The following is a 12833-nucleotide window of genomic DNA, read 5'->3' on the forward strand; positions in this document are numbered from 1 at the left end:
TTTCTGTTCTGTGCATTCAACTAACAGAGTTGAACCTTACTTTTGATTGAGCCTTTTTGAAACACTCTTTCTGTAGAAACTGCAATTGGACATTCTGAGCGCTAAGAGGCCTATATTGGGAAAAATAATATCTTCAAATAAAAACTACACAGAAGCATTGTGTGAAACTTATTTCTGATATGTTCATTAAGCTAACAGAGTTAAACCATACTTTTGATTGCGCAGTTCTGAACACTCTTTCTGTAGAAAATGCAAGTGGACATTCGGAGCGCTAAGAGGGTAAATGTGGAAAAAGGAATATATTCAAATATAAACTACACTGTAGCATTCTGTGAAAATTCTTTCTGTTCTGTGCATTCAACTAACAGAGTTGAACCTTACTTTTGATTGAGCCGTTCTGAAACACTCTTTCTGTAGAAACTGCAATTGGACATGCTAAGCGCTAAGAGGCCTACATTGGGAAAAAGAATATCGTCAAATAAAAACTACACAGATGCATTCTGTGAAACTTATTTCTGATATGTAAATTCAGTTAACAGAGATAAAACATATTTTTGATTGAGCAGTTATGAAACACTCTTTTTGTAGAAAATGCAAGTGGAGATTCGGAGCGCTAAGAGGGTAATAGTGGAAAAAGGAATGTCTTCAAATATAAACTACACAGAATCATTCGGTGAAACTTCTTTCTGATCTGTGCATTCAGCTAACAGAGTTAAACCATACTTTTGATTGAGCAGATCTGAACACTCTTTCTGTAGAAAATGCAACTGGACATTTGGAGCGCTAAGAGCGTAGTAGTGGAAAAAGAATATATTCAAATATAAACTACACAGAAGCATTCTGTGAAACTTCTTTCTGATCTGAGCATTCAGCTAACAGAGTTAAACCATACTTTTGATTGAGCAGTTTTGAAACACTCTGTCTGTAGAAAATGCAACTGGACATTCGTAGCGCTAAGTGGGTAATAGTGGAAAAAAGAATATGTTCAAATAGAAACTACACAGAAGCATTGTATGAAACTTCTTTCTGTTCTGTGCATTCAACTAACAGAGTTGAACCTTACTTTTGATTGAGCCGTTCTGAAACACTCTTTCTGTAGAAACAGCAATTGGACATTCTGAGCGCTAAGAGGCCTATATTGGGAAAAAGAATGTCTACAAATAAAAACTACACAGAAGAATTGTGTGAAACTTCTTTCTGTTCTGTTTGTTCAACTAAAAGAGTTGAACCTTAGTTTTGATTGAGCCCTTCTGAAACACTCTTTCTGTAGAAAATGCAAGTGGAGATTCGGAGCGCTAAGAGGGTAATAGTGGAAAAAGGAATGTCTCCAAATATAAACTACACAGAATCATTCTGTGAAACTTCTTTCTGATCTGTGCATTCAGCTAACAGAGTTAAACCATACTTTTGATTGAGCAGATCTGAACACTCTTTCTGTAGAAAATGCAACTGGACATTTGGAGCGCTAAGAGAGTAGTAGTGGAAAAAGGAATATATTCAAATATAAACTACACAGAAGCATTCTGTGAAACTTCTTTCTGATCTGAGCATTCAGCTAACAGAGTTAAACCATACTTTTGATTGAGCAGTTTTGAAACACTCTGTCTGTAGAAAATGCAACTGGACATTCGTAGCGCTAAGTGGGTAATAGTGGAAAAAAGAATATGTTCAAATATAAACTACACAGAAGCATTGTATGAAACTTCTTTCTGTTCTGTGCATTCAACTAACAGAGTTGAACCTTACTTTTGATTGAGCCTTTCTGAAACACTCTTTCTGTAGAAACTGCAATTGCACATTCTGAGCGCTAAGAGGCCTATATTGGGAAAAATAATATCTTCAAATAAAAACTACACAGAAGCATTGTGTGAAACTTATTTCTGATATGTTCATTAAGCTAACAGAGTTAAACCATACTTTTGATTGCGCAGTTCTGAACACTCTTTCTGTAGAATATGCAAGTGGACATTCGGAGCGCTAAGAGGGTAATAGTGGAAAAAGGAATATATTCAAATATAAACTACACAGTAGCATTCTGTGAAAATTCTTTCTGTTCTGTGCATTCAACTAACAGAGTTGAACCTTACTTTTGATTGAGCCGTTCTGAAACACTCTTTCTGTAGAAACTGCAATTGGACATGCTAAGCGCTAAGAGGCCTACATTGGGAAAAAGAATATCTTCAAATAAAAACTACACAGATGCATTCTGTGAAACTTATTTCTGATCTGTAAATTCAGTTAACAGAGATAAAACATATTTTTGATTGAGCAGTTATGAAACACTCTTTTTGTAGAAAATGCAAGAGGAGATTTGGAGCGCTAAGTGGGTAATAGTGGAAAAAGGAATTTCTTCAAATATAAACTACACAGAATCATTCGGTGAAACTTCTTTCTGATCTGTGCATTCAGCTAACAGAGTTAAACCATACTTTTGATTGAGCAGATCTGAACGCTCTTTCTGTAGAAAATGCAACTGGACATTTGGAGCGCTAAGAGCGTAGTAGTGGAAAAAGGAATATATTCAAATATAAACTACACAGAAGCATTCTGTGAAACTTCTTTCTGATCTGAGCATTCAGCTAACAGATTTAAAACATACTTTTGATTGAGCAGTTTTGAAACACTCTGTCTGTAGAAAATGCAACTGGACATTCGTAGCGCTAAGTGGGTAATAGTGGAAAAAATAATATGTTCAAATATAAACTACACAGAAGCATTGTATGAAACTTCTTTCTCTTCTGTGCATTCAACTAACAGAGTTGAACCTTACTTTTGATTGAGCCGTTCTGAAACACTCTTTCTGTAGAAACTGCAATTGGACATTCTGAGCGCTAAGAGGCCTATATTGGGAAAAAGAATGTCTACAAATAAAAACTACACAGAAGAATTTTGTGAAACATCTTTCTGTTCTGTTTGTTCAACTAAAAGAGTTGAACCTTAGTTTTGATTGAGCCGTTCTGAAACACTCTTTCTGTAGAAAATGCAAGTGGAGATTCGGAGCGCTAAGAGGGTAATAGTGGAAAAAGGAATGTCTCCAAATATAAACTACACAGAATCATTCTGTGAAACTTCTTTCTGATCTGTGCATTCAGCTAACAGAGTTAAACCATACTTTTGATTGAGCAGATCTGAACACTCTTTCTGTAGAAAATGCAACTGGACATTTGGAGCGCTAAGAGAGTAGTAGTGGAAAAAGGAATATATTCAAATATAAACTACACAGAAGCATTCTGTGAAACTTCTTTCTGATCTGAGCATTCAGCTAACAGAGTTAAACCATACTTTTGATTCAGCAGTTTTGAAACACTCTGTCTGTAGAAAATGCAACTGGACATTCGTAGCGCTAAGTGGGTAATAGTGGAAAAAAGAATATGTTCAAATATATACTACACAGAAGCATTGTATGAAACTTCTTTCTGTTCTGTGCATTCAACTAACAGAGTTGAACCTTACTTTTGATTGAGCCTTTCTGAAACACTCTTTCTGTAGAAACTGCAATTGGACATTCTGAGCGCTAAGAGGCCTATATTGGGGAAAATAATATCTTCAAATAAAAAGTACACAGAAGCATTGTGTGAAACTTATTACTGATATGTTCATTAAGCTAACAGAGTTAAACCATACTTTTGATTGCGCAGTTCTGAACACTCTTTCTGTAGAAAATGCAAATGGACATTCGGAGCGCTAAGAGGGTAATAGTGGAAAAAGGAATATATTCAAATATAAACTACACAGTAGCATTCTGTGAAAATTCTTTCTGTTCTGTGCATTCAACTAACAGAGTTGAACCTTACTTTTGATTGAGCCGTTCTGAAACACTCTTTCTGTAAAAACTGCAATTGGACATGCTAAGCGCTAAGAGGCCTACATTGGGAAAAAGAATATCTTCAAATAAAAACTACACAGATGCATTCTGTGAAACTTATTTCTGATCTGTAAATTCAGTTAACAGAGATAAAACATATTTTTGATTGAGCAGTTATGAAACACTCTTTTTGTAGAAAATGCAAGTGGAGAATCGGAGCGCTAAGTGGGTAATAGTGGAAAAAGGAATGTCTTCAAATATAAACTACACAGAATCATTTGGTGAAACTTCTTTCTGATCTGTGCATTCAGCTAACAGAGTTAAACCATACTTTTGATTGAGCAGATCTGAACACTCTTTCTGTAGAAAATGCAACTGGACATTTGGAGCGCTAAGAGCGTAGTAGTGGAAAAAGGAGTATATTCAAATATAAACTACACAGAAGCATTCTGTGAAACTTCTTTCTGATCTGAGCATTCAGCTAACAGAGTTAAACCATACTTTTGATTGAGCAGTTTTGAAACACTCTGTCTGTAGAAATGCAACTGGACATTCGTAGCGCTAAGTGGGTAATAGTGGAAAAAAGAATATGTTCAAATATAAACTACACAGAAGCATTGTATGAAACTTCTTTCTGTTCTGTGCATTCAACTAACAGAGTTGAACCTTACTTTTGATTGAGCCTTTCTGAAACACTCTTTCTGTAGAAACTGCAATTGGACATTCTGAGCGCTAAGAGGCCTATATTGGGAAAAAGAATGTCTACAAATAAAAACTACACAGAAGAATTGTGTGAAACTTCTTTCTGTTCTGTTTGTTCAACTAAAAGAGTTGAACCTTAGTTTTGATTGAGCCCTTCTGAAACACTCTTTCTGTAGAAAATGCAAGTGGAGATTCGGAGCGCTAAGAGGGTAATAGTGGAAAAAGGAATGTCTCCAAATATAAACTACACAGAATCATTCTGTGAAACTTCTTTCTGATCTGTGCATTCAGCTAACAGAGTTAAACCATACTTTTGATTGAGCAGATCTGAACACTCTTTCTGTAGAAAATGCAACTGGACATTTGGAGCGCTAAGAGCGTAGTAGTGGAAAAAGGAATATATTCAAATATAAACTACACAGAAGCATTCTGTGAAACTTCTTTCTGATCTGGGCATTCAGCTAACAGAGTTAAACCATACTTTTGATTGAGCAGTTTTGAAACACTCTGTCTGTAGAAATGCAACTGGACATTCGTAGCGCTAAGTGGGTAATAGTGGAAAAAAGAATATGTTCAAATATAAACTACACAGAAGCATTGTATGAAACTTCTTTCTGTTCTGTGCATTCAACTAACAGAGTTGAACCTTACTTTTGATTGAGCCTTTCTGAAACACTCTTTCTGTAGAAACTGCAATTGGACATTCTGAGCGCTAAGAGGCCTATATTTGGAAAAATAATATCTTCAAATAAAAACTACACAGAAGCATTGTGTGAAACTTATTTCTGATACGTTCATTAAGCTAACAGAGTTAAACCATACTTTTGATTGCGCAGTTCTGAAAACTCTTTCTGTAGAAAATGCATGTGGACATTCGGAGCGCTAAGAGGGTAATAGTGGAAAAAGGAATATATTCAAATATAAACTACACAGTAGCATTCTGTGAAAATTCTTTCTGTTCTGTGCATTCAACTAACAGATTTGAACCTTACTTTTGATTGAACCGTTCTGAAACACTCTTTCTGTAGAAACTGCAATTGGACATGCTAAGCGCTAAGAGTCCTACATTGGGAAAAAGAATATCTTCAAATAAAAACTACACAGATGCATTCTGTGAAACTTATTTCTGATCTGTAAATTCAGTTAACAGAGATAAAACATATTTTTGATTGAGCAGTTATGAAACACACTTTTTGTAGAAAATGCAAGTGGAGATTCGGAGCGCTAAGGGGGTAATGGTGGAAAAAGGAATGTCTTCAAATATAAACTACACAGAATCATTCAGTGAAACTTCTTTCTGATCTGTGCATTCAGCTAACAGAGTTAAACCATACTTTTGATTGAGCAGATCTGAACACTCTTTCTGTAGAAAATGCAACTGGACATTTGTAGCGCTAAGAGCGTAGTAGTGGAAAAAGGAATATATTCAAATATAAACTACACAGAAGCATTCTGTGAAACTTCCTTCTGATCTGAGCATTCAGCTAACAGAGTTAAAACATACTTTTGATTGAGCAGTTTTGAAACACTCTGTCCGTAGAAAATGCAACTGGACATTCGTAGCGCTCAGTGGGTAATAGTGGAAAAAATAATATGTTCAAATATAAACTACACAGAAGCATTCTGTGAAACTTGTTTCTGATCTGAGCATTCAGCTAACAGAGTTAAACCATACTTTTGATTGAGCAGTTTTGAAACACAGTGTCTGTAGAAAATGCAACTGGATATTCGTAGCGCTAAGTGGGTAATAGTGGAAAAAAGAATATGTTCAAATATAAACTACACAGAAGCATTGTATGAAACTTCTTTCTGTTCTGTGCATTCAACTAACAGAGTTGAACCTTACTTTTGATTGAGCCGTTCTGAAACACTCTTTCTGTAGAAACTGCAATTGGACATTCTGAGCGCTAAGAGGCCTATATTGGGAAAAAGAATGTCTACAAATAAAATCTACACAGAAGAATTGTGTGAAACTTCTTTCTGTTCTGTTTGTTCAACTAAAAGAGTTGAAACTTAGTTTTGATTGAGCCCTTCTGAAACACTCTTTCTGTAGAAAATGCAAGTGGAGATTCGGAGCGCTAAGAGGGTAATAGTGGAAAAAGGAATGTCTCCAAATATAAACTACACAGAATCATTCTGTGAAACTTCTTTCTGATCTGTGCATTCAGCTAACAGAGTTAAACCATACTTTTGATTGAGCAGATCTGAACACTCCTCCTGTAGAAAATGCAACTGGACATTTGGAGCGCTAAGAGAGTAGTAGTGGAAAAAGGAATATATTCAAATATAAACTACACAGAAGCATTCTGTGAAACCTCTTTCTGATCTGAGCATTCAGCTAACAGAGTTAAACCATACTTTTGATTGAGCAGTTTTGAAACACTATGTCTGTAGGAAATGCAACTGGACATTCGTAGCGCTAAGTGGGTAATAGTGGAAAAAAGAATATGTTCAAATATAAACTACACAGAAGCATTGTATGAAACTTCTTTCTGTTCTGTGCATTCAACTAACAGAGTTGAACCTTACTTTTGATTGAGCCGTTCTGAAACACTCTTTCTGTAGAAACTGCAATTGGACATTCTGAGCGCTAAGAGGCCTATATTGGGAAAAAGAATGTCTACAAATAAAAACTACACAGAAGAATTGTGTGAAACTTCTTTCTGTTCTGTTTGTTCAACTAAAAGAGTTGAACCTTAGTTTTGATTGAGCCCTTCTGAAACACTCTTTCTGTAGAAAATGCAAGTGGAGATTCGGAGCGCTAAGAGGGTAATAGTGGAAAAAGGAATGTCTCCAAATATAAACTACACAGAATCATTCTGTGAAACTTCTTTCTGATCTGTGCATTCAGCTAACAGAGTTAAACCATACTTTTGATTGAGCAGATCTGAACACTCTTTCTGTAGAAAATGCAACTGGACATTTGGAGCGCTAAGAGCGTAGTAGTGGAAAAAGGAATATATTCAAATATAAACTACACAGAAGCATTCTGTGAAACTTCTTTCTGATCTGGGCATTCAGCTAACAGAGTTAAACCATACTTTTGATTGAGCAGTTTTGAAACACTCTGTCTGTAGAAATGCAACTGGACATTCGTAGCGCTAAGTGGGTAATAGTGGAAAAAAGAATATGTTCAAATATAAACTACACAGAAGCATTGTATGAAACTTCTTTCTGTTCTGTGCATTCAACTAACAGAGTTGAACCTTACTTTTGATTGAGCCTTTCTGAAACACTCTTTCTGTAGAAACTGCAATTGGACATTCTGAGCGCTAAGAGGCCTATATTTGGAAAAATAATATCTTCAAATAAAAACTACACAGAAGCATTGTGTGAAACTTATTTCTGATACGTTCATTAAGCTAACAGAGTTAAACCATACTTTTGATTGCGCAGTTCTGAAAACTCTTTCTGTAGAAAATGCATGTGGACATTCGGAGCGCTAAGAGGGTAATAGTGGAAAAAGGAATATATTCAAATATAAACTACACAGTAGCATTCTGTGAAAATTCTTTCTGTTCTGTGCATTCAACTAACAGATTTGAACCTTACTTTTGATTGAACCGTTCTGAAACACTCTTTCTGTAGAAACTGCAATTGGACATGCTAAGCGCTAAGAGTCCTACATTGGGAAAAAGAATATCTTCAAATAAAAACTACACAGATGCATTCTGTGAAACTTATTTCTGATCTGTAAATTCAGTTAACAGAGATAAAACATATTTTTGATTGAGCAGTTATGAAACACACTTTTTGTAGAAAATGCAAGTGGAGATTCGGAGCGCTAAGGGGGTAATGGTGGAAAAAGGAATGTCTTCAAATATAAACTACACAGAATCATTCAGTGAAACTTCTTTCTGATCTGTGCATTCAGCTAACAGAGTTAAACCATACTTTTGATTGAGCAGATCTGAACACTCTTTCTGTAGAAAATGCAACTGGACATTTGTAGCGCTAAGAGCGTAGTAGTGGAAAAAGGAATATATTCAAATATAAACTACACAGAAGCATTCTGTGAAACTTCCTTCTGATCTGAGCATTCAGCTAACAGAGTTAAAACATACTTTTGATTGAGCAGTTTTGAAACACTCTGTCCGTAGAAAATGCAACTGGACATTCGTAGCGCTCAGTGGGTAATAGTGGAAAAAATAATATGTTCAAATATAAACTACACAGAAGCATTCTGTGAAACTTGTTTCTGATCTGAGCATTCAGCTAACAGAGTTAAACCATACTTTTGATTGAGCAGTTTTGAAACACAGTGTCTGTAGAAAATGCAACTGGATATTCGTAGCGCTAAGTGGGTAATAGTGGAAAAAAGAATATGTTCAAATATAAACTACACAGAAGCATTGTATGAAACTTCTTTCTGTTCTGTGCATTCAACTAACAGAGTTGAACCTTACTTTTGATTGAGCCGTTCTGAAACACTCTTTCTGTAGAAACTGCAATTGGACATTCTGAGCGCTAAGAGGCCTATATTGGGAAAAAGAATGTCTACAAATAAAATCTACACAGAAGAATTGTGTGAAACTTCTTTCTGTTCTGTTTGTTCAACTAAAAGAGTTGAAACTTAGTTTTGATTGAGCCCTTCTGAAACACTCTTTCTGTAGAAAATGCAAGTGGAGATTCGGAGCGCTAAGAGGGTAATAGTGGAAAAAGGAATGTCTCCAAATATAAACTACACAGAATCATTCTGTGAAACTTCTTTCTGATCTGTGCATTCAGCTAACAGAGTTAAACCATACTTTTGATTGAGCAGATCTGAACACTCCTCCTGTAGAAAATGCAACTGGACATTTGGAGCGCTAAGAGAGTAGTAGTGGAAAAAGGAATATATTCAAATATAAACTACACAGAAGCATTCTGTGAAACCTCTTTCTGATCTGAGCATTCAGCTAACAGAGTTAAACCATACTTTTGATTGAGCAGTTTTGAAACACTATGTCTGTAGGAAATGCAACTGGACATTCGTAGCGCTAAGTGGGTAATAGTGGAAAAAAGAATATGTTCAAATATAAACTACACAGAAGCATTGTATGAAACTTCTTTCTGTTCTGTGCATTCAACTAACAGAGTTGAACCTTACTTTTGATTGAGCCTTTCTGAAACACTCTTTCTGTAGAAACTGCAATTGGACATTCTGAGCGCTTAGAGGCCTATATTGGGAAAAATAATACCTTCAAATAAAAACTACACAGAAGCCTTGTGTGAAACTTATTTCTGATATGTTCATTAAGCTAACAGAGTTAAACCACACTTTTGATTGCGCAGTTCTGAACACTCTTTGTGTAGAAAATGGAAGTGGACATTCGGAGCGCTAAGAGGGTAATAGTGGAAAAAGGAATATATTCAAATATAAACTACACAGTAGCATTCTGTGAAAATTCTTTCTGTTCTGTGCATTCAACTAACAGAGTTGAACCTTACTTTTGATTGAGCCGTTCTGAAACACTCTTTCTGTAGAAACTGCAATTGGACATGCTAAGCGCTAAGAGGCCTACATTGGGAAAAAGAATATCTTCAAATAAAAACTACACAGATGCATTCTGTGAAACTTATTTCTGATCTGTAAATTCAGTTAACAGAGATAAAACATATTTTTGATTGAGCAGTTATGAAACACTCTTTTTGTAGAAAATGCAAGAGGAGATTCGGAGCGCTAAGAGTGTAATAGTGGAAAAAGGAATGTCTTCAAATATAAACTACACAGAATCATTCGGTGAAACTTCTTTCTGATCTGTGCATTCAGCTAACAGAGTTAAACCATACTTTTGATTGAGCAGATCTGAACACTCTTTCTGTAGAAAATGCAACTGGACATTTGGAGCGCTAAGAGCGTAGTAGTGGAAAAAGGAATATATTCAAATATAAACTACACAGAAGCATTCTGTGAAACTTCTTTCTGATCTGAGCATTCAGCTAACAGAGTTAAACCATACTTTTGATTGAGCAGTTTTGAAACACTCTGTCTGTAGAAAATGCAACTGGACATTCGTAGCGCTAAGTGGGTAATAGTGGAAAAAAGAATATGTTCAAATATAAACTACACAGAAGCATTGTATGAAACTCCTTTCTGTTCTGTGCATTCAACTAACAGAGTTGAACCTTACTTTTGATTGAGCCTTTCTGAAACACTCTTTCTGTAGAAACTGCAATTGGACATTCTGAGCGCTAAGAGGCCTATATTGGGAAAAATAATATCTTCAAATAAAAACTACACAGAAGCATTGTGTGAAACTTATTTCTGATACGTTCATTAAGCTAACAGAGTTAAACCATACTTTTGATTGCGCAGTTCTGAACACTCTTTCTGTAGAAAATGCAAGTGGACATTCGGAGCGCTAAGAGGGTAAAAGTGGAAAAAGGAATATATTCAAATATAAACTACACTGTAGCATTCTGTGAAAATTCTTTCTGTTCTGTGCATTCAACTAACAGAGTTGAACCTTACTTTTGATTGAGCTGTTCTGAAACACTCTTTCTGTAGAAACTGCAATTGGACATGCTAAGCGCTAAGAGGCCTACATTGGGAAAAAGAATATCTTCAAATAAAAACTACACAGATGCATTCTGTGAAACTTATTTCTGATATGTAAATTCAGTTAACAGAGATAAAACATATTTTTGATTGAGCAGTTATGAAACACTCTTTTTGTAGAAAATGCAAGTGGAGATTCGGAGCGCTAAGAGGGTAATAGTGGAAAAAGGAATGTCTTCAAATATAAACTACACAGAATCATTCTGTGAAACTTCTTTCTGATCTGTGCATTCAGCTAACAGAGTTAAACCATACTTTTGATTGAGCAGATCTGAACACTCTTTCTGTAGAAAATGCAACTGGACATTTGGAGCGCTAAGAGCGTAGTAGTGGAAAAAGTAATATATTCAAATATAAACTACACAGAAGCATTCTGTGAAACTTCTTTCTGATCTGAGCATTCAGCTAACAGAGTTAAACCATACTTTTGATTGAGCAGTTTTGAAACACTCTGTCTGTAGAAAATGCAACTGGACATTCGTAGCGCTAAGTGGGTAATAGTGGAAAAAAGAATATGTTCAAATAGAAACTACACAGAAGCATTGTATGAAACTTCTTTCTGTTCTGTGCATTCAACTAACAGAGTTGAACCTTACTTTTGATTGAGCCGTTCTGAAACACTCTTTCTGTAGAAACTGCAATTGGACATTCTGAGCGCTAAGAGGCCTATATTGGGAAAAAGAATGTCTACAAATAAAAACTACACAGAAGAATTGTGTGAAACTTCTTTCTGTTCTGTTTGTTCAACTAAAAGAGTTAAACCTTAGTTTTGATTGAGCCGTTCTGAAACACTCTTTCTGTAGAAAATGCAAGTGGAGATTCGGAGCGCTAAGAGGGTAATAGTGGAAAAAGGAATGTCTCCAAATATAAACTACACAGAATCATTCTGTGAAACTTCTTTCTGATCTGTGCATTCAGCTAACAGAGTTAAACCATACTTTTGATTGAGCAGATCTGAACACTCTTTCTGTAGAAAATGCAACTGGACATTTGGAGCGCTAAGAGAGTAGTAGTGGAAAAAGGAATATATTCAAATATAAACTACACAGAAGCATTCTGTGAAACTTCTTTCTGATCTGAGCATTCAGCTAACAGAGTTAAACCATACTTTTGATTGAGCAGTTTTGAAACACTCTGTCTGTAGAAAATGCAACTGGACATTCGTAGCGCTAAGTGGGTAATAGTGGAAAAAAGAATATGTTCAAATATAAACTACACAGAAGCATTGTATGAAACTTCTTTCTGTTCTGTGCATTCAACTAACAGAGTTGAACCTTACTTTTGATTGAGCCTTTCTGAAACACTCTTTCTGTAGAAACTGCAATTGGACATTCTGAGCGCTAAGAGGCCTATATTGGGAAAAATAATATCTTCAAATAAAAACTACACAGAAGCATTGTGTGAAACTTATTTCTGATATGTTCATTAAGCTAACAGAGTTAAACCATACTTTTCATTGCGCAGTTCTGAACACTCTTTCTGTAGAAAATGCAAGTGGACATTCGGAGCGCTAAGAGGGTAATAGTGGAAAAAGGAATATATTCAAATATAAACTACACAGTAGCATTCTGTGAAAATTCTTTCTGTTCTGTGCATTCAACTAACAGAGTTGAACCTTACTTTTGATTGAGCCGTTCTGAAACACTCTTTCTGTAGAAACTGCAATTGGACATGCTAAGCGCTAAGAGGCCTACATTGGGAAAAAGAATATCTTCAAATAAAAACTACACAGATGCATTCTGTGAAACTTATTTCTGATCTGTAAATTCAGTTAACAGAGATAAA

The sequence above is a fragment of the Symphalangus syndactylus genome, chromosome 2 (genome assembly GCF_028878055.3).
Source record: "Symphalangus syndactylus isolate Jambi chromosome 2, NHGRI_mSymSyn1-v2.1_pri, whole genome shotgun sequence".
NCBI classification, from domain to species: domain Eukaryota; kingdom Metazoa; phylum Chordata; class Mammalia; order Primates; family Hylobatidae; genus Symphalangus; species Symphalangus syndactylus.